Source organism: Mus caroli, unplaced genomic scaffold (assembly GCF_978045245.1).
Source record: "Mus caroli unplaced genomic scaffold, Mus_caroli_1 scaffold_16, whole genome shotgun sequence".
In the NCBI taxonomy this organism is placed as follows: domain Eukaryota; kingdom Metazoa; phylum Chordata; class Mammalia; order Rodentia; family Muridae; genus Mus; species Mus caroli.
The window spans coordinates 66,666,097-66,690,184 of NW_028227271.1; the positions used below are offsets into that span (position 1 = coordinate 66,666,097).

The 24,088-nt window shown below is 44.3% G+C and overlaps 1 protein-coding gene across 7 annotated transcripts in view; it reads left to right on the forward strand.

Annotated features, from left to right (window-relative positions):
• The window catches only part of Ncald (neurocalcin delta), a 432,610-nt gene that overhangs the window by 35,298 nt on the left and 373,224 nt on the right, over window positions 1-24,088 (forward strand). For 2 of the 7 annotated variants that reach the window (XM_029469810.2, XM_029469816.2), the window contains exon 1: window positions 20,228-20,327. The exons of 4 other annotated variants lie outside the window; for them this stretch is intronic. The gene's annotated coding sequence lies outside the window, so the exon portion shown is untranslated. Of the gene's footprint in view, window positions 1-20,227; window positions 20,328-20,526; window positions 20,545-24,088 lie in introns of those variants that run through there. One more of the 7 variants, XM_029469813.2, reaches the window with a different exon arrangement.

Here is a 24,088-nt window from a genome sequence, read left to right on the forward strand (position 1 = left end):
TTGTTTTTTTTGTTTTTTTTTGGGTTTTTTTTTGAGACAGGGTTCCTCTGTGTAGCCCTGGCTACACAGAGGAACCCTGTGTAGCCCTGGTACTCACTTTGTAGACCAGGCTGGCCTCGAACTCAGAAATCCACCTGCCTCTGCCTCCTGAGTGCTGGGATTAAAGGCGTAAGCCACCACCTTGGCCACAAAGTGTGTAAGCACACCCCAATCAGGGCTAGGAGTAGCACAATACTCTCCTCACTGCCTTTTGTCTTTTATCCCCAATGCAGGGGGACTTTGCACATTTCATACTGGCTGAACTTCACTCTCCTTCTGAATAGCTAATTTAGAAAGGAGTGGGAAAGAGAGGCAGAAAGTAAATTAAGAAATAGCTATGTTTAATGTTTAAGCTTTCCAGAATTCCAGGAAGTCACAAAGGCTTATCTGACAAAGGACTCCAACAGCAAGGACCCTGAAGAAGAGGGAGCCAGACACACAGCCATTAAACCTGTTTGTAAGGAAAAAAATTAATCTCTTACACGTATATGTGCTCCTGTATGTGTGTGCACATATGTGTGTGCACATATGTGTGTGTGTGTGTGTGTGTATGTGTGTATGGATGAATGTACGTGTGTGTGCACATATGTGTGTGCACATGTGTGCATGTGTGTATGGATGAATGTGCGTGTGTGTGCACGTGGACACCAGAGGTTTATGTTTGGCATCTTCCTCCATCTTTTTCCACTTTAGTGTTTGCGATAGAGTCTTTCATTGAATCTGGAACTCATTGATTGGCTAGCCTACGATCTGTCGAGCCCCGTCTCTGTCTCACTGGGGTTCCCGGTGCTTGCTACAATGTCTGACTTTTTGACAGATCGCTGTTCTGAGGTGGTCAATTTCATTTTCAGTATGGAAGTGGTTATATTAGATGTTTTAGTATGAACAAGGTCCCCTTCAGAGGCTTGGTCAGTGAGATTTGTTCCTGGTTTGGTCTTATAAGACTCTGGTGAGCCTTAACTTACTGGAGACCCCCGAGTGAACAATTCGGAGCTGGGGATTGATGAAAAAGCAAGAGGAATTTTATTGTTCCAGCATGCTGGGGTCACCCAGCACACAAAGGAGAGAGATCCTGTGCAGCCCTTTTGGCAAGTTTTTATGCAGTCTTCAGAGTAGGAGCCATTAGGCACAATGTGATTGACAGTGTGACTTTTAAACTGATTGGTTTCTAGGGAATGAGGTGTCAAGGACTTCCCTTGTCTGTAGGTGGTCGCCAATCGGTCCCCCCACCCTCCTGTGGTCTGAGGAATGTAATTAGCCCCTCCCTCGGATGCCTATGTGCTCTATGGCCTTTCTCTTCCAGGAGGGGAGGGGGCTGGTGGAATTTTGCAAAGTTCCTGAGCTGACCTCTTCAGTCTTAGTACAATATTTGGAATCTATTGCTCGAGTTCTTCACTCTGGGATGTTGGCAAAATGTGCACATGAGACTCATATCATGTTGCAAGGTCTATGAGAAATGCTTAGGTGATATTACTCTTGTCTTTTGAGAATTGTTATGTAAATGACCATGATAACACGGACTCAAATAGTATGTAAAAGCAAAGAGTGTTTGATTCTGCAGAAGTCCAGAATGCTGGGGTCTCTCATTCCAAGATGGAGACAACTAAGTGAGCTTTGAAGGCCCTATTTAAAGCACATTAGGGAGGGCTGGAGAGATGGCTCAGCAGTTAAGACTGCTCTTCCAGAGGTCCTGAGTTCAATTCCCAGCAACCACATGTGGCTCACAACCATCTGTAATGGGATCTGATGCTCTCTTCTGATGTGTCTGAAGACAGCTACAGTGTACTCATATCCATAAAATAAATAAATAAAAATCTTTAAAAAAAAAAAAAAAGCACATTAGGGGAATTCTTACTCCATCTCTAGAGACATTCCAGAATCATTACCAGGGTATGGGGGCTGGAAACTGTTGCTGGGGGAAGTCTGGAAACTGTTGCTGGGGAAGTCTGGAAACTGCTGCTGACCCATTGTCCTTACTTCAGGCCAGGTGGAGGGGCAGCTTTGATTGGCAGGGCAGTTTCTGACTAGCTGCCTGAAGTCTGGTTTTGTTTTTGTTTTTTTCCCCCCTAGTAACTGACTTGCCTGGGCTTTCCTGGGCTTGCCCAGCTCTTAGACCTAGTCTCCTGAACTGATGATTTGAAGCCTGTCATGGAGTCAGCCTTCTCAAATCCCTTCACTTAAAGAATATGAAAAGTAAAGGATTGAGTTGTATGTCATTAAACATGCCTCTTCAAACAGTGCTTATTGTTAGTCCTTCTGTGGTGGTTTGAACCTGCTTGACCCGTGGGAAGTGCTACTATTAGGATGCGTTGGAAGAAGTACAGCAATAAAACCTCAGCCAAGATACCTTTCTATACAGAACATTGCCCAAATGTTACAAACACCAAGAGTATGAGGGACAGGGAGCAAAATCCTGACACGTGAGGAAGAGTAACAGAGCTGGGGATGCAGGCAGCATGTGGGGAAGTGTCAACAAACTTGAGGTTTAGGGTTTTTGCATAAGTCTTACAGTCAATTCTAAGTGAGCTGGGGTTGTGCCCCCCCCCCAAACTCCAGATCCACTCAGCTATTGATGGCCCTGGATTGAAAGGACTGTGGCCAAAGAGTATCTGGCTAATTAGGGGCCAAGGAATAGCATAAAAACCACACCACAAAACCAATCTCATGCAAGAGATTTTCTGGGGGAGGGGAGGACACAAAATGGCTGCTTTTGAGTGGGGATAAAACAGCGGCAGGCCAGGCCATGATGGTAGACTTTGCAAGGAGCATGTACGTAGGGGAAGCATGGCAATGGTGGAAAGGTGTCTCATTGGCCATTAGTGAAGGTGGTATGCTGAACGGTGTTCATGTAGAAGCAAGGCAGGAATGGGAAGTTATGTGTACCAGGGGAACTGACAACAAAGGGGGAGATGCTGGCACCTCCTCCAACAAGGCAGGCTCCAGCACGCTGTGCACCGTGAGTTCCTCCCACTCTGTGGACACATTTCCACTTATCTCTTTAATGGTTGTGAATTATCACCAGAGGGTTGTGGAGCTTATTTTACATGGAGACTAGAGATAAGAATGGGGAAAAGGAAAAAAAAGCAATTCCAAGGAAAAAAGAATACAAACGACTGAAGGCAGTCTTAACAAGATAACTTCAGGATAGTATTATAGAAAATTAAGAGAGGCTCTCTCACTCTTTGAACCAAAATATTGCACTAGTGATACAAATGAGACTCTGAGAAAACAGAAATCATTGGAAGTTAATGCTATGAGACAATGAATAATCTTGAAGGGTTTGAGAACTTGTCTTTAACAAAACAAAATGAATAAAAATCTCAGAAAGTAGAATAGAAATACTCCAGGATAAGGAGGCAGAAAATACAGCAATGGGGGAGGGTCATTCTAACTGGTTGCCAACTAATGGAGATTCCAAAGACAGCATGGAAGAACCAAAATCGGGAATAGGGAGGGTGAGGAAGGTGGTTCCATGGGTAAGAACACTTGTTATGTAAGTGTGAGGACCTGAGTTGGAGTCCCCAGCATGCTGTCCTGCTGTAACCACAGTACTGGGCTGGGGTGGGGTGGAATCAGGTGGATTCTGAAAGCTGGCTGACCTGTTAGGGATGAGAGAGCCTGTCTCAAGGCAGTAATGCAGAGAGTCATGGAGGAAGACCTTTGATGTCCTATTCTAGCCTTTTCAGCCATGTGCACAACCATACATTTTTTTTTTCTTGTTGTTGTTTTTGTTTTTCGAGACAGGGTTTCTCTGAGGAGCCCTGTTTATCCTGGAACTCACTCTGTAGACCAGGCTGGCCTAGATCTCAGAAATCCGCCTGCCTTTGCCTCCCAAGTGCTGGGATTAAAGGTGTGCTCCACCACTGCCTGGCCACAATACACACTCACACATTCACACACAAACACACACACACACACAAACTTACATATACACACATATATACACACACATACACAAACACACAGAGACACACACAGATGCGCACACACATACACAAACACTCACACAGAGATGCACACACACACACACACGAGAGAGAGAGAGAGAGAGAGAGAGAGAGAGAGAGAGAGAGAGAGAGAGAGAGAGAGAGAGAGAGAGAGAGAGAGAAGCTTGCTTTAATTAATTTGGCCATGATGATTTGGGTCAATGGTCTTTTCTCTTCCCATCTTTGGCTCTCTCTCTGTGTGTGTGTTTACATGGGCTGTCTCCACCTAAGATGGAAAGACAAGACTTTTATAGCTCAGGGATAGGGGGTTTGCAAATGGGGGAATTTGGTGTGCAGAATAGGTGGGGCTGCCATAGCAGAACATAAGCATAGCAGGTTAGTCCTGACTGTAGGTTATTTTTTAGCAGTCATGAAATGAGCCAGTGTAAGCCAGAGTAGACTATATTAAAGGCAGGTTTATTGGGAAGATGCTCTCAGGCAGGTGAATTTACTGGCCCCTGGAGCCAAGGCCAGAAAGGTCACCATGAGGAGATTGGGGTGGGAGTGGGAGGGAGGAAAAAGAAAGAAAGAAAGGGCATGCAGTCAGAGAGAGTGAAGAGGTTAGCACAGCTGTTAGAAAATTTCACTGGACCTCCTAACCCCCAAGAGACAGGTCAGAGAGCACGTAGGCCAAAAGGGAGAGGCTGAGTAAGCCCCTACTATCTCATTCCCTAAAAAGACCAACCAGTTTAAAGGGTGCACTGTCCCACCAATCATATTTTGCTTAGTTGCTGATGCTCTATTCTGCCCCTGCAAACCATATAAAAACTCACCAAACAGGCTGCCAGGGGTCACTGCCTCTCCTTTGGGTCTGGGACAACCCCAGTAAAATAAATAAATACATTCCTCTTGCTTTTTGCATCAATTCTGGCTCCATGGGGTTCACTCAGGGGGTCCCCAGTACACTAAGGCTCACCAGTCCCTTGTCCTGGTCCAAAACCAAACTCTAATAAACTAACAACCTTCTGAAACAAAGGCATGGTCACAAGAAGGGTATAACACGGTAGTCATGACAACAAGTAGTCATAACTAGGTGGTAATAGGAGTTCATGTAACCTTTTAAGACAGAGGTAGGGTTGCAAGATGGTTATAAACAACATTTTGACATGAAGACGTGTGTTATGGTTTGCATATGCTTGGCTCAGGGAATGGCTCTATTTGGAGGTGTGGTCTTGTTGGAGTAGGTGTGTCACTATGGGAGTGGGCTTTAATACCCTAGTCCTAGCTTATAGTCTTCAGATGAAGATGTAGACCTCTCAGCTCCTCCTGCACCATTCCTGCCTAGATGCTGCCATGTTCCTGCCTTGATGATAATGGACTGAATTTCTGAACCTGTAAGCCAGCCCTAACTAAAGGTTGTCCTTATAAGACTTGCCTTGGTCACGGCACCTGTTCACAGCATTAAAATCATAACTAAGACAACATGGTTACCGTTTCCTGGAACAGGCAGAACCATTTGTAGTTTAGGTTACAGGTGAAGCATAGCCCAGTCCTTGAGAAACAGAGGTTTTATCATAGCCAGGAATGAGCCTAGTTTGTCTTTACTCTAAGATGGCTTTCAAGCCCAAGATGGAGGCAGGCTGGTTCTTCACCCAGATTAGATCCAATGGATATGACAAGAACTCATGACCTAATGTCATCATGAAATTTTATACCACAGTGAAAAAAGTCTTCTGAGCTGCTGAGAGAGAAAGAAATCAGTTTTCCAAGCAGCACAAGACTTCTCGGTGGGAGCCCTGGAGTCTGGCCGGCAGCGGATCCCTGACTGTAGCAGATTACTGCCTGCAGCATTTGGGGGCAATTGTTTTGGCTTAGAATTCTGTATTCCACATTCTTCAGAAAAGCAGCAAATGCAAAGCAGGAGTAAAGACATTTTCATTTTCCACACTTTGCAATGACGTGCATTGTACATTGTCCTGTGACACAGAAGACACTGGCACTCAAGTGCACACTGCACTTTGGCCACCCCTCCAGGTCCTCCTCTCTCCTACCAGCCCCTGCTCAGTCCTCATTGTTCATCCAGACAGTTTTCTTTTATATGCATGTCATATGCATGTATGTATGTTATATGCATTTTATATGCATGTCTGTTTAAAGTCTAAATAAAGAACGTATACTGTTCTGGGTCTGGCTTAATGCTCATTATTCGGTCATCTCCAATCGCACCCATTTTCCTATAAAATACATGCCTCCTTTCTTATATAAGACTGGAAATAATTCCATTATTTTTATATACCACACTGTCAGTAATGAAGACATATTCAAAGCTGCTTAGCTGAAAGCATTGACTTCCCATGGATCTTCCTGAGTTCAAGGGTCATGCAGACAACCCTGTCTCAACAACAAAACAAAATAAAAACAAACAAACAAGTCCCAAAGGAGTGTAGATCCTGTTTCAATACAAGTTCTTATTTCTGTGTAGCTCAGGCTACCTTTGAACTTATGACCCACCCCTAGCCTGTGAGTTCTGGGAGAAGCAATTGCCTATTTGATGTATACATCAGGCTCCTGGGATTTGGATGAAATGCTCAGAAGAATGTTTTCAAGGAAAACAAACAAAAAAAAAACTATGTAAAACAGTATCTGTAGCAAGAGGAATTTGATTCTTAGGGGAATTTTCAGGATACAGAAAGCTATGTGACAGTGTAAGTGAATGAAAAACAAGGCAAGGACAGATGGGGAGTGCATAAGAAAAGCAATCCAGGGCCATGGGGTGTTGGGGTGTTGGGGTGTCATTCACAGGGAGAGAGTGCTTTCCCAGGCTGTGCTCAGTACATACCCAGGGTATGATTCATCAGTTGATGCTCAACACCACAGACCCGAGAAGTAGCTGTGGATGCTGGTTTTGTTTCATACATACTGAAAAATCACACTCAGGTTCATGGGGCTAGATTTGCATCAAGGCTGTCTGGGTTCATGGTTATTGCAACGAGAATGTTATACTGGAGCAGCCATCCAAAGGCAATATTCCTGTGTAGACGTGAGACGCAGTGGGGAAAGGGAGGAAGTCTCACAGCCAAATAACGCTCTCAAAGCAGGAAATGACAGACAATGTCCAGATACAAAGGGAAATGCGAGATAAGATAGAATTTATTAAAAATATGGACTTGGAAGTAGAGTTGCCTCTGGTAAGGCTTGGTAGAGACTACATTTGCATTTTTCCTCTGGGTGTGCGCGCGTGCCTGAGTGTGTGTTTGTGGTGTGCATGCCCCCAGGTTAGATATCTTTCTCTGGCATTCTGTATCAATTTTGCTTGTGTGTTTGTTGTTTTGAGACCTGGTTTCTGAGCTTGAGCTCACTGGTGTGTGTAGGCTCACTGTCCCAGGATCTCCAGGGGCACTCCTGTCTCCATTTCCTTAGCACGAGGATTACAGATCCATGTTACCATGCCCAGCTTTTAAGTGGGTGTTAGGGAACTGAATTCAGATGCCTGTGCTTGCCTGACAAGCGCTTTGTCAACTGGGTCATTTTTAAAAAAATACACAAGTGCATAAGCATTAGTTTGATTAATATGGTAATTAAATAAAAATGGAAAAATAAAGGGGCCCTTCAGCTTGTGCTGGGCAGAGGCAGTTTGCTCCCTGCTTAATTTCAGGACCGTGGCTACGAGGCTTGGCTGCTCAGGAAAGATCTAGAAGGCATGTTGTAGAATGCTTTGTTTATTGCAAAAGATAAACCTAAACTATGCTGACATGCCTCGAATATCTACTGTTTATGGATTATTTTAAGGGAAGGAAAGTGCCTTAGTGACTTGAGTTTGTAGATTTGATTAGACAATTAAGAATCAAGGTTGTGGGTCCATCCACACTTTAGAGCTGTGTCAGGCTTTATGAGTTCATAAGCAGAGAAGACCCTGGGGTTAGATTCATCTCTGATGAGTATTTGGTTATTGTCTTCTTCTTCAGTTACTGGGGGAAAAAATCACTGTTAATCAATACAAGGAATGAAACGGACTGACTTTCTTTTGGCTTTCTGGAAGCAGGGAGAGAGGATGCTCAGACCTCAGGGTCATTCTTGACTTTGCTATGTTCTCTGTGACATTATTCAACATGGCCCGGTGAACAGTCTGAAACTGAGCCAGGGCCTCAGCTTGGATGGGACCCAAAGCTGAATCTGGAAGGAACTCTACAGCCCAGCACCACTGCACTCTGTTGAGGAAGAGAGTTCTGCTGCAGAAATGGATGCCTGTTTAAGAATAGGCTTCAACTTAACCCTGTGATGTCTGGAGCATATTTGATTGATATTTTTACTACTACTACTATCACTACTATATAGATGCTGACTTTTTCACTGCCTGGTATAAAGAAAAATGATTCTGGGATGACCGAGGAAGTTTGAATCTCCTGTATTCATCAGTATACTCTGTGGATGATGCTTTGTGGCTGTGTGAAGCCTAAGCTTTTGACCATTTGGAATGGAAGTAGAGGTGCTGAGGGGATGAGCTACTTTGTCTTGTTGAGAGATGCTACAATTTGTATCACTTTATGATAGAGCAAGAGACTCATATCTCAGTCTCAGAGCTTCTTTAACTGTCCAATGGATATGACAAGAACTCATGTCTCAGAGGGAGATCTGAACTGAAGCATGATAACAATAAATAAATTAAAAGACCTTTTTATTTCTTCTGTTCTTAAAGGTGCTTTTCTCTAACTTGCTGAGCCTGTACAGGAGACCAGAGCCTTCTATCTGTGAGAATGTGATAATAAATAAACAGATAAACAAACATGCAGGTGTCAGCCCTGGTCCTTGTCTCTTTGAGCTTATCATTTTAAATAAGCTTTCTTTGTTTTTGTTGCTCTCAGACACAGGTCTTGATAAAGTAGTGTCTTTCTGTTGGACACCTGGATGGACAAAGTTAGAATAGGGAGCCAAGGAATGATCTGGGAGTCTGAATGTGATGTGGATGAACAGGTACAGGCGTTCTGGGCACCATATTGCAGAGGCAAACCCACAAATCTCTTGGAACATTTTCCTTCAACCTTTGCTATCACTCAAACGTGTCTCACATCTGGGACCCTCAGGTCCTAGCATGTTCTCAGACACTTGGTCATAATGTTTATAAAGCAAGCGGGCAGCCTAGAGCTCCTTGAAGCACATGATGGCATATAGTCTGAGAACCATCCATTTAGTGTGACACATGCCACTCTCAGTGTGTCCTTGGGATAGCCCGAGTTGCTGGAGCTCCAGTCCCTTCCTGACCACTATGACACGTGTCCATGGACTTGTGTTTCCAGAGCCCACACATGGGCTCTTTCCTGGGCAGAAGGAACTCCCCAAAGACTTCCCCTTTGATGAGCAGGCGTACTTGCTGGATTCTTCTCCCTACCCAACCCAGACAAGAGTGCTCGAATCCTGTGGGGTTGAGGTTCCTTGAAGTTCAGTGACCAATCCTAAGAGGAACCAAACAATGGGCTACTTAGGAGCCCAGACTGCAGACCTGCTGTGGTGCAACTGGCTTGCCTTCTCCTGTCTCTGTCATCTGCAAGAACCAGCAAGAACCGACAAGAACCAGCTGTAACGCTTATTGTTGAAATGAATACTTATAGGAAGTTGTCAAAGTGAACCTAGTATTAGGCTAGGAAGGTCAGTTGGGGGTGGTTAAAATAAAGTCATTTACTTGGTGTCCTACAGAATAATGGAGCTCTTAAGCGAGACGTGAAAACACAAATGTTGCCGACAGCAACTCTACCATTAACCTTTCATGTGAAGTCATTGGAAGAGATAAATTATGTTTCCTGGGTAGACATTCTTTCTGGGAAGGTGGGTGGTAGCATGGATCTATTTTTATTAAAAAGGTTGGCAAAATTCAGTATAAAGGTTCTGTTTGCAATCAAGTCTTTCCTTGTCTTTGATGGGTGGGATAATTGGAGGCAGAGATATCAGTAGCTTGCCCTATCACGGTGACATGTCACTGGGTGGGCTCTGTGATGCTTAGGTAAGTTTGCAATTATCCTCATCTTCATTTTCTCACTTCCCTAAATATGATTTAATGAGTCACGGCGTGATAGGATTTCCTTAAATGCTGGCAGATTGCTTTATGTGCTTGTGTGTGCAAAGGGAAAGTAATCCTATTTATTAATTATGCTCTGCAGTTAATATTCACTTAGAGCTGTCAAATGATCAGCTGTAGGAGGCATGTGAGCAGGATGTACAAACAGCAGCAGTTGTTGCTATAGATAGGGCCGTTGCTGGTATGCCCAGAATCTTTGAGGAAATACAGAGGGTACTTTTTCAAGTGTTATTTAATGAAAATAAGCTCTGAGCAGCAGGGATGACTGAATTCCCTTCGTGGAGAATGAAGGCTGTCCAACACTGACCAACTGCCCAAAGAGTGGGTTTCACACACACAAGCATAGACTGTTCCATGAGAGGAAGGATCGGTCTACTCTGTTTTGTCATCTCACTCTGGTAGGGGCTACTGCTGTGGGGCCATGGAAAGGTGTATGCTTGTCTGACTCTTGATGTCATTCCCTGTAAGGTGGGAAGCACAATGGCTGCCCAGCTCATTTCTTCTGGCTGCAGTTTTGGGTCTAGAAAGGGAACAGAGAGCAGGGCGATGGGAGGCTTTGCAGAATCTGATCTAAGTCTGTGCTCAGTGTTGTTGGCGACAGAAAACATGACATATAGTTCAGATAGAGTAGGTTTTACGGCAAGGATACAACAGAAAACCTCCTAAAGGTAGGTCTCGCTACAGGCAAAAATGCTATGAGGTAGCTAGACTTACGGAAAGAGGGACAGGAGATGACTAGAATCAATGCTGCTAGTGCACTGGCTAGGCTTGTCTTTTTTCCTCTCTTTAGCTCCTTTCCCTAACCAGGTTCCTCCAGGAGATCCAACATGGCCTCCAACCTTGCATGTCTTTGACCCATGTGGTCTAGCCTTCTCCACTGTTTAGAGATACTAAGACTCACCTGCCTTCATTGACTAAATACTGAAGAGTGCCTACTGCATTTGGGCACAAAGCAATCCCCCTTAGTGGAAAGTTAAGGCAATGCTCAGAAAAGCAGAGCAAACAAGTCAACACAATGTTGACATGTAAAGAAAACGAAGGAGATAGAGGGCCATAGGAGGAGATCATGCTGTGCCACTTAAAAAACTCGGTCAAAGGAGGCTGCAGTCAATGCATGCCGATCAGAGCACCAAGGCAGAAATCCGAGGAAAGATGACTTCAGGCAGAGGGGTCAGTCTGCTCCAAGGCCCTGAGCAAGGTGACTTGTGCATTGAAGGGGCAGCCAGAAGCCATGGTGGCTGCAGTAAAGTGCACAGAGATGTGGAAGCATGGAAGGTCTGAGAGAGGTTGTAAGAACTCACAGAAAGACCAGCAGGGTGCTCTGGAATGTGTAGTTTTTCACCTCCTAGGAGTAAAGAAGGGCCCAGGAATTGAAAAGACCTTAACCTGGGGACTTGCAGTCTCTGTTAAAAGGTTACTCCAGTGTCTGTGTGAACAACAGGATGTAGAGGGCAAGAGCGGAAATGAAGAGGACAGGTAGAAGGTAATTAAAGGAATCCCCTTGAGAGGCAGCAGTAGCTTGGCTCTAGGATGCAGCACAGTTGTTGCAAAGCAGCCATTGGGATGTTACAGTTTGTGGGTGACTTGGATGCTGAGGAGAAAAGGATATATCAAAGTTGATGACAGAGCTTCTGTCAGAGGCACTGTCTGCATGGGGTTTTCATTTACACACAGTGAAGACGGGGAAAGCCAGAGCCGACGGGGAGGGGATTACATTTGTATGGTGGCTGTGTGAAGTTTGTGATGCTGACTAGAGAACAAATGATGTCAGACTGCTACTTTGACCTGTGACTCCGAAGCAGGGGAGGGGCTAGGGCTAGGTAGTATCTAATTCTATAGACCCTAGCTCCAATGACCCAGCTGGAGTGTATACTTATAGGGTAGAGAAGGAGCCTGGGGCTATTTCTTGGTAGATTTGAAGATGTGACCGTCTCTAAAAACAGATCAGAGAGGGCACCAATATGTAGGAAGATCAGTTTCGGAGAAAGTGTCTGTCTTCATCACAGCACACAGGGCTCCTTCATGTCTGCTCCGACCTCTTACCCCAGTCAGGGGTGCTCATGAATGTGAGCCTGAATCATCTGTCTGTCATTCAGATTTTGTAGGCAGAACCAGATTTCTTGATAAAGGGCAGAGTTGGGATAGGCATTCGAAAACCAACCAAAGTCCAGCTGAGAATTTGCTGTCAGACTCTTAAAGAGATAGCTTCTTGCTGAAGATTGGGTATAAAATGTCCCCACAGGCTCACGTGTCACTAGCTGATAACACTTTTTAGGGGGATTGTGGATCCTTAAGAGGCAGAGTCTTATTGAAGGAGGTGGGTCGCTGGGGTGTGGGGCAATGGGCTATGTCTCCAGTTGAGTTGAGAGGTCTGAACCCCCCTGAAACCCGGTGGTGATAATTTTCACCTACATGGGACAGAAGGTGTTCCCTCATGTCTCCTGGACCCCTGGCTCCTGTCGAAGTTACCCCCCCACAGCCCCCACAGGAGAAGCATGGCTATTAGTCACATAGACAATGTCCCAAGCTTCTGAGCTTCTGGCTAGATACCTCCCAGTTACCTAGCAACAACAAGATATCAAGCCCACTATAAGAGGGGCTGTTCAGTCCCACCTTGCTCTCTTAAGCTTTTATTTCCTTACTCTCCCTCCTACTCTCTCTCTCTTTAAGCTTTCTTACTCTCTAGCCTTTCTTCTCTCTCCTTTTCCCCCTTCTTTTCTCTTGGCCATGGCTGGTCTCTCTCTCTCTCTCTCTACCTTTTCTCTTTCCCCCTGCCTTTCTACAATAAAGCTCTAAAACCATAGACTGTCTCTGTCCATCAAGGCTCTGAACAAGGACTCTCGCCTGCATGGGAACCTCTCTCCCTCTGCCCTCTTTCCGTATCTCTGGGTGGCCCCTATTCTGTTCTCATCTCCTCTGACATATCCTGCGTGCAGTGCCAGAGACTGAGAACCTGGTATGGGGGCTGCCCCTTGTCCACCCCCTGCCGAGTAGGGTCAGTGGCTTCACACAGCCAGATGTCTACCGGGGCCGGCCAAGTGGAAAGTGTCTGCAGTCCTCCCGCATCTGTCTGTCCAGAGCACAGGAACTCTGGCCCGATGCGGGCTCTTTCCCTCCCCCCTCTTCCCCAACACTCACAGCCCCACACTGGGAAGCACAGGTCCCAGGACTTATAGATGAGTCCTTTCCATTTCTGGGCTTTTCTGGTTGGCTGCTAAGATGTGAGCCAGCAACACTCTGAGCTCCTGCTACCTCAGGCAGAAGCTGGTCCTGCCACCATGCCTTCCTCGACACTGTGGCCAAAAGAAGGGCTTATTCCCTTAGGTTACTTCTTATCAAGATTTGGTCACAGGTATGAGAAAACTCACTCAATGTATCCTCTCTATCTTCTTTTAATTTGCTGCACTTAAAAAGGACTTATAGATATTCCATCTGACTTAAGATATTCCAAGGAAACTTAGAACACCTTGTCCCATAAATACTAGAATTTCTTCCCATCATTTTTGGTCCCCGTCTTGACAATGTTCTTTCCATGTGTATGCACACAATCTACTCCCAATACTCCAAATATCTGAACCCTATAGAGAAGCCTTATCACTGTAAGGCCATCATATTCCTGGTAGTCCATATTCCACCATATTATCATATTTCTGGAAGTGATAAAGTGGTTTTGCCAATGTGTACAAGTTCTGCTAGATTGAGCCTTTCATCTGAACATCTTAAGGCATCCAAGACAGCCACATGAACAGTTTCTCTCAGATAAAACAGGAAAGGGCTGGGAGAGGATGCTTGACTCATTAAGGAATCGTATCTATTCCAAAGCCAAAGCATAGAGTATTTGAAAAGGAAAGGCATTGCCGTTTGTCACACGCACTAGTACCTACTCATCAGCATCCGAGGCTAAGGCTCTCTCATCAGCACCTGAGGCTCAAGCTCAGAGACATCTTCAGTGGGGTTTCCCAGTTCCACTGCATCGCAGATGACACAGGAGCTGTTTTATGCCCATTCTCCCTGACTTTGAGCAGGGTCTAGTTCTCCATAACCATGGTGTGGGTAATGGAGTTGACCTTTCCTCCTCTGATGATTGAGTTCGACACCCTTGAGCCGCTGTGTGCCAAATGCTGCGTGGTTGTAAAATTCTTCCCCATCTCAGGGTTCCACTTCTTCCTGCTTTATTTTCAGGAGGCATCCTGTCCAGGCCAGGAGCGGCAGGTGGTCCAGCCTTCTCTTTCCGGGAGGGTGAGACTGAGTTTCCTGTCTGCAAACCTCTTTGGTCTTTTATTAGCTTGTCTTGGTGACTAAGGATAATTCAACTGTGTTCTCTCCGCAGAAAATCTCACAAAACTTACAGAGACATTTCAAACACTGGGAAGAGAAACATACAACCTCTCAACTCTTTCCAGTGAACACATTGTGTGTGCACACGTGCGTGCGTGCGTGTGTGTGTGTGTGTGTTCACAAGCACATGTGTGTTCATGCAAGTAAAAATCAAAGGGCAACCTTGGGGGTCAACAGGAGCTGTCCACCTTGGATGTTTGTTTGTTTGTTTGTTTTGTAAAGTGCACTTGTTACAGGGACAACAGGCTGACAAATGACGATTCTGTAACTCCACCCTTAGAACAATTCATGTCTGCATGATTCGAAGGGAAAAGCATTGCTGTTCTTGCACAGTACACATAAATCAGAAACTTCTTTCTAGTGGTTCTGAAAGCTAAGAGTCAAGATGGCGGTCCCAGCACATTAGACATCTTGAGAGTGCTACCCTCATGGTCATGCACTCTGCCTTCTTGTGGTGTCCTAGGCGGCAGATGCTGGAAAGGTGCCAGCTCTCTGGAACAGGGACACTAATTCCTAACCACCTCATGGAGGCCACGCCTTGCAATGCAGTTGCTGGGGGACTAGGTTTCACCATTAAATGGGCCTATACATTTAGTCTAAGCTATTTACACTCCTCATGGTCCAAATGTTCTATAAATTATATCTGAGCAGGTGGCCAGATTCAGCCCTCACCACCTGCTCCTCTTCACGATATGCAGTGCAGTCCTTGCCATTTTCTCCTAGTCAATTATAGCCACCTGGTCACAATCCACCAAGTATTTTTTTCTTTCAACACAGTTTTACTATGTAGCTCTTGAATTTGGTAATCCTGCTTCAGCCTCGCTAGTGCTGGGATTATAGGTGTGTGTCACTACAGCCAGTTCCCTACTTACATCTTTCTTGGTGTGATGCTCCCCTTCTTAAGTGTCCACCTTTTTAATGGGGACTGATCTGGATCAGAACAGCAATGGGCCCAGTGAAAAGTGCAGATTTTTATCTTACATCGAAGCTAGAGGGGGCAAGATGGCATAGTTTTGACCTATGAAAAGCAAGTAGAGACCCATGGTGCAGTCTCTTCTCTGTGTTTCGTTGTTTAGCCAGGGATGCAGCATTTGTGGATGGAAACATGGCAGCCTTCTGTGGGGCTGTGGGTGTGGGGAAAAGAGGGGAGTGGGAGAGAACCCGCATCCTGCCAGAGTTCCAGTGCTCTGAGCAGGTGGACGCAGAAGGACTGCCGCACGCTTTCCACACACCCCTGATGGGTGTCTGGCTATGTGAAGCCACTGACCCCACTCGGCAGGTGGTGGACAAGGGGCAGCCCCCATACCAGGTTCCCAGCCTCCGGCATTCCACACTGGATACCTGAGGAGCTGGGAACAGAATGGAGGCACTGGGGCCGGCTTATCAGGGGAGGGGAGGGCAGGGGGAGAGGGCGCTTGATGGTTCCCACGAGGGCAAGAGTGCTTTGTCCAGTCCCTGGCTGGAGCACAAGAAAGCCTTCTGGCAGGAGGTTAGACACTGCTCATTAGGAGAAAGCTTATCCCATCATTCAAGCATGGCAGGCCTTGATGATCAGAGAGTCTATGGTTTTAGAGCTTTATTATAGAAAGGCAGGGAGAAAGAGAGAAGATAGAAAGAGAGAGAGAGAGAGAGAGAAAGAGACTGGCCATGACCATGTGGAAAGAGGGAGGAAGGGAAAGAGAGAAGGGCTAGAGAGTAAGAAAGGTGAGAGCTTAAAAGGAGCGAGAAGGGGCCAAGCAGCCCCTCTTATAGTGGGCTATCAGGAACATACCTGGCTATAGTCAGGTAACTGTGGGGGTGGAGTCTAGCCAGAATGCCAGAAGCTTGGGACATTGTCTGCGTGACTAATAGTCACAGAATTATAGAGTTGGGGGCTCTGTGGTTTCAGGCACCTGATTCTGGGAACATGCCTGGCCTTTCCTTGTAGAGTTTTCTACTGGTTCACCAGAACAAGCCCCATTCATCCAAAATAGGCTGCCTATCACAGTCACACACAGCCTTCCTATAATGCTGCCACACAGGAAGGAGGTCACACAGGGCTGGTGCAGTGGGCATTTTTCACAGATGGCCTGATGGTAGCGGCATACCTAAAAGTGATTTAAAGTTCCCATTTTCATTTGTTCCAGCATGTATTTCCCATACGCTTCAAGTTCTTCACAGGAAGAGGTGTGTACAGTGTGCCTGTGTGCATGTGTGTGTATGCTTGCACGTGTATATATGTGAGCAACAAGTACCCTGCAAAATAAGAGCTTCCTTACTAGGAAGCTGACCCATGAAATGGTTGTGAAAGCTGCATAACAGTCAGTTGGCCATGAACTTACTTCCTGAGATGCTGTTTCTAGGGATTCAGTGTCACTTGTTACATCAAGGTCATGAGCTTCCAAGATGTGTTAATGATGTAGAAAACTTTACTATTGAATTTTCCCAAAGAGGTGAATTGTGACAGTGCTGGAGCCAGCAGACACCAGGCTGTACTTTCGGGCTGTTTCCTCTACCTACCTCCACTCAACCTAGCAGCAGAGTCCCCAGCTCTGGAAACTGGAGAGCAGACGACAGTGAGGACTTTGCCTTCTGTCACATGGGCCATGGCTAAGAGGTGGTTTGCATAGACCAGCTTCTGAACACACATATTTTAAATCTCACTGTTCCTCTGCTGTGCCTGCTCTTCCAGTGTGGGATCCTCAGATTTCACCAGTGGTAACTAACTCCAGGTGAGTCTCCATGGAGGATGATGGGAATAGCCCTGTGGTCCTGTCTACCTGGGGAGAGCCTCCGTTAACTGTCATTAGGAAGGATTACAAACCTCGTCATTCTGTCTTGTAAACCCTCAAACTCAATGGCTTCATATCCAGATCCTCCAAGTGCCCATCATAGCACTGATGCCACCTGGGTGAGGCAGAGTACGCATATGGTGGAAAATGACAGTGGAATGAGGTAGCCGAATGAATGTTATACAACTGTAATCCCCAACTGCCTTTTATACAGTTACAAATAGTCCTGGGATTCTGCCCAGAGATGTAAAGGCCTCGGACACGCTAGGAAAAGTTCCTGGCCATCAGTGTCCTTTGCATTAGGACACTGCTTTGCTTGCTGCTGTCAAGGGAAGTGTGGGCAAAGCGCCCATCACTCGTTGGCTTAATTTAAATGCTGCCTAATGGGTAGAGAGAGCTTTGAAAAAAAAAATACAGCCAATTTAACATTTAGTTCGCCCATGCTATTCTTAAAAAAAAAAAAAAAGAGTGAGAACCCTGAAAGTACGAAGAGAAAAATATTAAATGTAATCCTATCGTTTGGTACATTTCTTTTAAAAAATATAGTCTCTGTATATCTAGAATATATTTATTTTCTAAAAGAATGCATATATTCTAAAATATTCTCTCTATATTTATATATGGATTTAAAAGTAAATTATAACATTCTAAGGTTCTCATTGTTGGGTATTTTGATTATTTCAATGTCATATCTATATCTATCAATATCTATATCTTATATAAAAGTATCTCTAAATATATTTTGCGCTAAATATCCTTTGCATTTGTCTTTCTGATTCTTTTTTTCTTTATTATTTACATAATAAAATCCTAGGATAAATTCCTAGTGGTGAAATTATTGAGTCACAGAATTTGAAGGCTATGCAGAATCTTCCACATGAAGATGGGTTGCTCTCCAGAAACTGTGCACAGTGTATTCTGGGAAGGAATGTGTGAGTGTTTTCTCACTCTCTAGAGACGCGCACTAGGATTTGAAGAGTCTTTGGAATCGCATCGTAGGCCTTCCTGCCTATGACAGGGATGGCTGTGAGGCTGAGCACTTCTCCCCAGGCCCTTAGGCTTGTCTTCTGTAAACTGAGGATTCTCTTGCCCTGGGAAGAAGTTTTTAACTAGACAGGTTTTAATTAAGGTGTTCCCCAAATTAATTAATCAGTTAATTAATTAATCATTTAATTAATCAGTTCCCCAAATTCACAATGCTTCTTAAATGGATTATAGTTCTGTGATTTCTTCCTCCCTCCCTTCCTTCCTTCCTTCCTTCCTTCCTTCCTTCCTTCCTTCCTTCCTTCCCTCCCTCCCTCCTTTCTTCCTTCCTTTCTTCCTTCCTTTCTTCCTTCCTTCCTTCCTTCCTTCCTTCCTTCCTTCCTTCCTTCCTTTTTTCTTTCCTTCTTTCTCCTGCTTGCAATTTTGCTAACCTTTCTTCTCTCTAAACAGAAGCGTGACCTACAGAACTATCCTTGGCATTTATTTTGTATTTTATTTTAATTAGGCTGAATCATATAAAACTATCTTTTTTTTTTTTTTTTTTTTAGGAAGTTGAAAAATGGTTCAATGGCAGAAACTTTTGTGTGGATAAACCTGATGTGTTTCTCTTGGCAGTCTGACTTAAATGTCCTTCTCTCTCTAAAACAAAACCTCTTTCCTCTGTCCAGGGTCACCCAGTATGTAATGTTTATTGATTTCTCTCTCTTCATTGGACCAAATATGTACAGTATTGCAAAGAAGAGTCTGCTGCAATTTTGAACCAGTCTTAGTTGAATGACTTGGTCAAATTGAGAGAACTGATATCTTAGTAATTCACATGCCCACAGTATTATCCATTTTCTTGTGTGTGTGTGTGTATGTGTGTGTGTGTGTTTTAATTAGCTCATCACTATTGTTAGTATAGAAGTCTAGGCAGTATAGAAGTTCAGGCAGTATAGTTTGTTAACTGTAGTCCTACATATTTGATTTTTGAAGTGTGTAAGCTGTAGGTGTGCATGTATTCCTGTGTGTGTGCAGGGACCTGTGCACACTGAACCCAGAGCTTGCTGTTCTATCAATCTAGCCAGCCAGCTTGCTCTGGGACACCACGTCTCTGCCTCCTCCACACTTGTCCAGTTCTTACCTGGGTTCTGGGGACCAGTACTATGGAATTCAGTCTTTCATGGCAGTCGCTGTAAGCACTGAGACATCTTTTCAGATGCCCATCTTAGATTTTTTTTATTAAAAAAAAACCCCATTGTCTATTGTATTTTTAATTTTTTTTCTGATTGCCAAGCATGTAGAGATATAACACGCTTTGACATAGCAACCCTATCTCACTTGCCTTCCTAACTCATGTCTTAGATCATTTAAAGGTAGACACCTTTAGGTTTGCTAGAAACACAACATGTTCTCCTTCCAGCATCAATGTCTCCCTTTCCCACCATGGTTTCTGTGCATTTCTTTTATCCCTTCAGACTGTAAGCTACTAGAGGGGACAGACTTGGGGCTAACTTCCAGCATGACACTCTCAACGTGGAAACAATTGGCACCGGCATTGGCTGTGGATGATGACAGGGAAAGCGATGGAGTTAAATAGCAGCTTAATTGCAATCCAGTCAGTAAACCAACCAGGGAAAAGAATACTGCTCAAAACTGGTTATTTATTTTTATTTCTTTATTTCTTTATTTTGAGTTGTTACATCTGGATTCATGGCTCAGCTTGTGGCTCTCAGTGTGATGTTGGCATTCACTGTATTATCATTATTTTTTTCCAGACACTTTTCCTAGCAGTTTGAGACCTTCAAAATAGCGCTATTTCCCATAGCACAGAGCAAACAGATCCCTAGACTGCACTGCCTTCAATCCCAACTCCCCAAGCTTCTGTTGGTGTAGGGAAAAAACAAAATAAAACAAACAAACAAGCAAACAAACAAACAAAATAACCACCACCAAGAAACCTCGCCAAACCACCCCTGCAATTTCAATATTGCTGGAGTGAAGCCCTGGGAAAAATCTTGGCGCTCGGCCTTAGATTCTAGCACGCAGTGTTATTTTTAGATTTCTATTATGCACTCAGAGTTTGTGAATAAATCGTATTGAGGAGGGGAATGTAGCCCTGCATGGGTGGTTGGTGGTCTTTTTTCCAGTAAGCAGGAACCTTTGGGTTCTGAAGTCCTTGAAGCTGGGGTAGCAACCGGCATCCGGCATCCGGCATCCGTAAGTTACAGAGGACTCCAGGGCTGGGGGAAGAGGGGTGGATGTGGGTTGGATTCGGGGATAGTGGTGGGTTGGATTTCAGCATTTGGTTGCAGTGATCAAGTTTTCTTCTTTACCTTTCGGGAGTCTGAGAGAGTCTTGGCAGCTTTGTCTCCTGGGAGGTCCTTCCGTTGTTTGTCTGGAAGCTGCAGGGTGCTGTCAGGGCATTACACAGCAGGTAGGCAAGTCATTAAGGCAGCTGGACCCCAGGCTACAGGCTTTCTTGCCCCTCTGCCATTTGATCTTTTTCTGTCTGTTAAAGTCCTGACCTACAGATAGTTCCATTTTTGTGATCGAGTTGATTGAGAAAACTTGAGTGAAAAATGATGAGAACATAATAGAAAAGGAGAAGAATCAGAGGGAATCTCTTGGCAAATTTAGGTTAAATAAATGCAGAACGGTTTTGAAAATACTTGAAAACTTGAAATCCATACACATGTGATTCTCTTAAACATTTATGCACTGACAATAAAACAGAGCTCTGTGGTCGCTTGTATTTTTGTGATTGTTTGCTTCAAGCAACTGGCACAATCATTTGTTTCTGCCACCTAGAAATACTGTCTGTAACCAGTATGGAATAATTGCCATTGTTAAAGAGTCATGCCAACTATTTCCCAAACTTTAAACATATTGCCCATGTAGTCTAAAGGGCGCATTAGCCACCCAGCTAACACGTGTGGAGTGTGTCAAGAAATGCACAGCCAGAGTTTCAGTAGCTGTGGAGGCTTGTGCTGCTGCAGTTTGAAGTAAATCAACCAGCTCCTGTTAGTGGGTATTTCTGTTGTAGGTTTATTTTCTGCTTTTACTAACGTGAGCATTACAGTGAGTGCCAGACAGCAGTCTTGAGCTGGTTACTTCCTAGAGTAACTTCTCAGAGACCAAGGGCAGGACTCAACTTCAGTGTGTGTGTGTGTGTGTGTGTTTTACTTATACTGCCAACTGTAAGTAAATTTCTCTTCAGAAAATCTGAATTAATTTATATTCTCATCGACATTAAATTGAGAGTATTTTCTTAATTGCACTATTGCCAACATGATTTTTGTGAGTCTTTTAAAAGATGTAAACATTGATTTTTGTTTGGCAAATAATAATTGTATAAATGTATTGACTAAAATGTGGTATTTCCTTATGTGTTTATATCGGAAGAATGATTAAGTCAATCTAATTAATCTACTATTTAACTTTTTTTTTTGTCCTGTTGTGGTGAGAACATTTAAACCTATTTTGGCAATTTGAAATTACGTAATACATCATCGACTACAGTCTCTCTGCTGTACAACATCTGTCTAAGATTTATTGGCCCTGACTAACTTGACACTTGAGACTAGGTCTCCCTATTCTCCCGCCAGTTTCCAGCTTTGTGCCTGGACCTATGTGAGTTTAGCTGTGTAGGTCATGTGTGATTACTCAGTACGAGTCTTTCTGTGCCAGCTGTAGCCTAATGTCCTCCAGGGTCGTCTACACAGTCATAAACAATAGAACTTTATTCTCCTTTAAGGTCCACTAGTATCCCCTCCCCACCCCCACCACCACATTTTAAGAATCCATTTATCCATCATGTTGGTTCCCTGTATTGATTTCTGTGGACAGAGTTGAGATCAGCATGAGATTGGCAATGTGCCTTTGATAGACTAGCTTTCGTCTCTTTTTCTTTTTTTAATGTGAAGGCCTTGAACTCCTGATCCCACCTCTGTCTCTCCATGCCTGGGATTACAGGCGTGCACTGCCATGCCTGGTTCTGACTTACTACCCTCAAGAGAGCCTGCTGGGTCCTGGTAGTTCTGTGAGGATTGGCTCTGCTGTTTTCTGTGTTGCTATGTAAATGTATACTCCCACTGACTTTGTTCAAGGGTCCCTTTCTCCACATTCTTGCTTCGATTTCCAACATGTGACATGATAGAGCATTGCAGCTTAATTTGCATTTCTTTTAGAAGTGAAGGTGAATCTTTTTCATATAACTATTAAGTGTGCATACTTTTTTTTTTTTTTAAAGAAATGTCCATTTGGTCTCTTGACACACTAAAAAATATTGGTTCATTCATTCTCTTGCTATTAAGTTGCTTACTATATAAACAACTTACTGTATATACAGCATGTAGTAGCTCCTTATCCGATATACAGTATGAAAATGTTCTCCCAGTCTGTGAGAGCTTTCCTCGTTGCTTCCTTCGCTGCAGAGGAGCGCTTCAGCTTGGTGTGTTCCATTTGTGTATTTTTACTGTGCCTTTGAGATCAGAGATAATAAGTGATTGGTTAGACCATGTCAGGATTCATTATGAATTTTAGAAATTATTTCATTTTATGTTATATGTATGGGTGTTTTGCTTGCATGCATGGCTACCACTTGCAGGTAGTGCCACTGGAGGCCAGAAGAGGGTCTCAGATTCCCTTAAACTGGAGTTGTGAGTGTTGGGAATCAAACTCAGGTCCTCTGGAAGAGTAGCCAGTGCTCATAACCACTGAGCCATCTCTGCAGCCTCTACTGAAATGTTCACTTGAATTTTTGTGTATTTGTATTGTCGAGAGAATTATATACTAAATGAGTCAGAATTAAGTCAGAAAACGGGAAACTATACCAGATATTTCTCATAGTAGAGATATCCACATCCGGAATTGGCTCTATAGATGTTGACCAGCTAACAGAGCAAAAGGGACAGGCTGAAGCCCCCAGGGACAGCAGGCTGAAGCCATCTTTCAGATGGAGGGCAAGATGCAGAGAACATGAAGGGGAGCAGGAAGAAGACACAATCCAGCACACATCACCAGTATAAACAGGTCTAAAGCAGAGCCCGCTCTGCCCTCCCACACTCCACTAATGCTTTCCTTCCCATAACTGATGCATAGAACATAGGGTAACTAAGTAGAGGCGAGGCTAAATGGTGCAACTTCATATCCAAACAAAAAGTCAGAAGTCATCATGAATTTTAAGTTGAAGTTCCAAAGAAAATCTGCTAGATTTTTAAATGTCAGCTACTCTTGAATTCACAAATAGTTAATACCAGATGCTTGCAAGAATTCAAGGTGTCCTGGGAATCACAAAACTGATCTTTAAGCCAATCACCAAGGTGTAAGCCTGAATGACTTCATCATTTGATATTTCAGTCTTCCTGTTTGGTAGCGATAGTTTTAATCTCAGGGGAGTTGAAACCGTCATGCCGAGTAGGCTGGGGGTGGCTACTTAGTCAACGGTTTAAGACCACAGTATACTTACTAGTTTGAACTTGAGCCCAAATCCTCAGAACCCACATAAAGCCAGGCATGTGTGCTTGCTATCCCAGTGTCCTAGGGCAAGATTGGAGTGAGACTGAGGTAGAAGAATCCAGGAAGCGTGTGCTGTGGCAAGCAAGAGATGTGTCTCAAGCAAGACAGGAGCCAAGGATCAGCAAGTTGTCCCCTGCCCTCTACATGCATGCTGTGGTGTGAGTATCTGTCAGAGAGAGACAGAGACAGAGACAAAGAAAGAAGGAGGGAGAAAGACAGAGAGACAGAGACACAGAGAGGGGAGGAGACAGATACACAGACACACACACAGACAGACAGACATGTACATACAGAGAGGGAAGAGGGGAGAGAGACAAACAGACACGCACACACACATATGCACAGAAGCACACATAAAGACAGACAGACACACGGGAGTGGGTGGGGGAGAGAAAGAGAGATCTTATTTCTTTACTCTTCCTTGAAATAGCAGAAAGATCAGTTCAAGCCTACACACATAC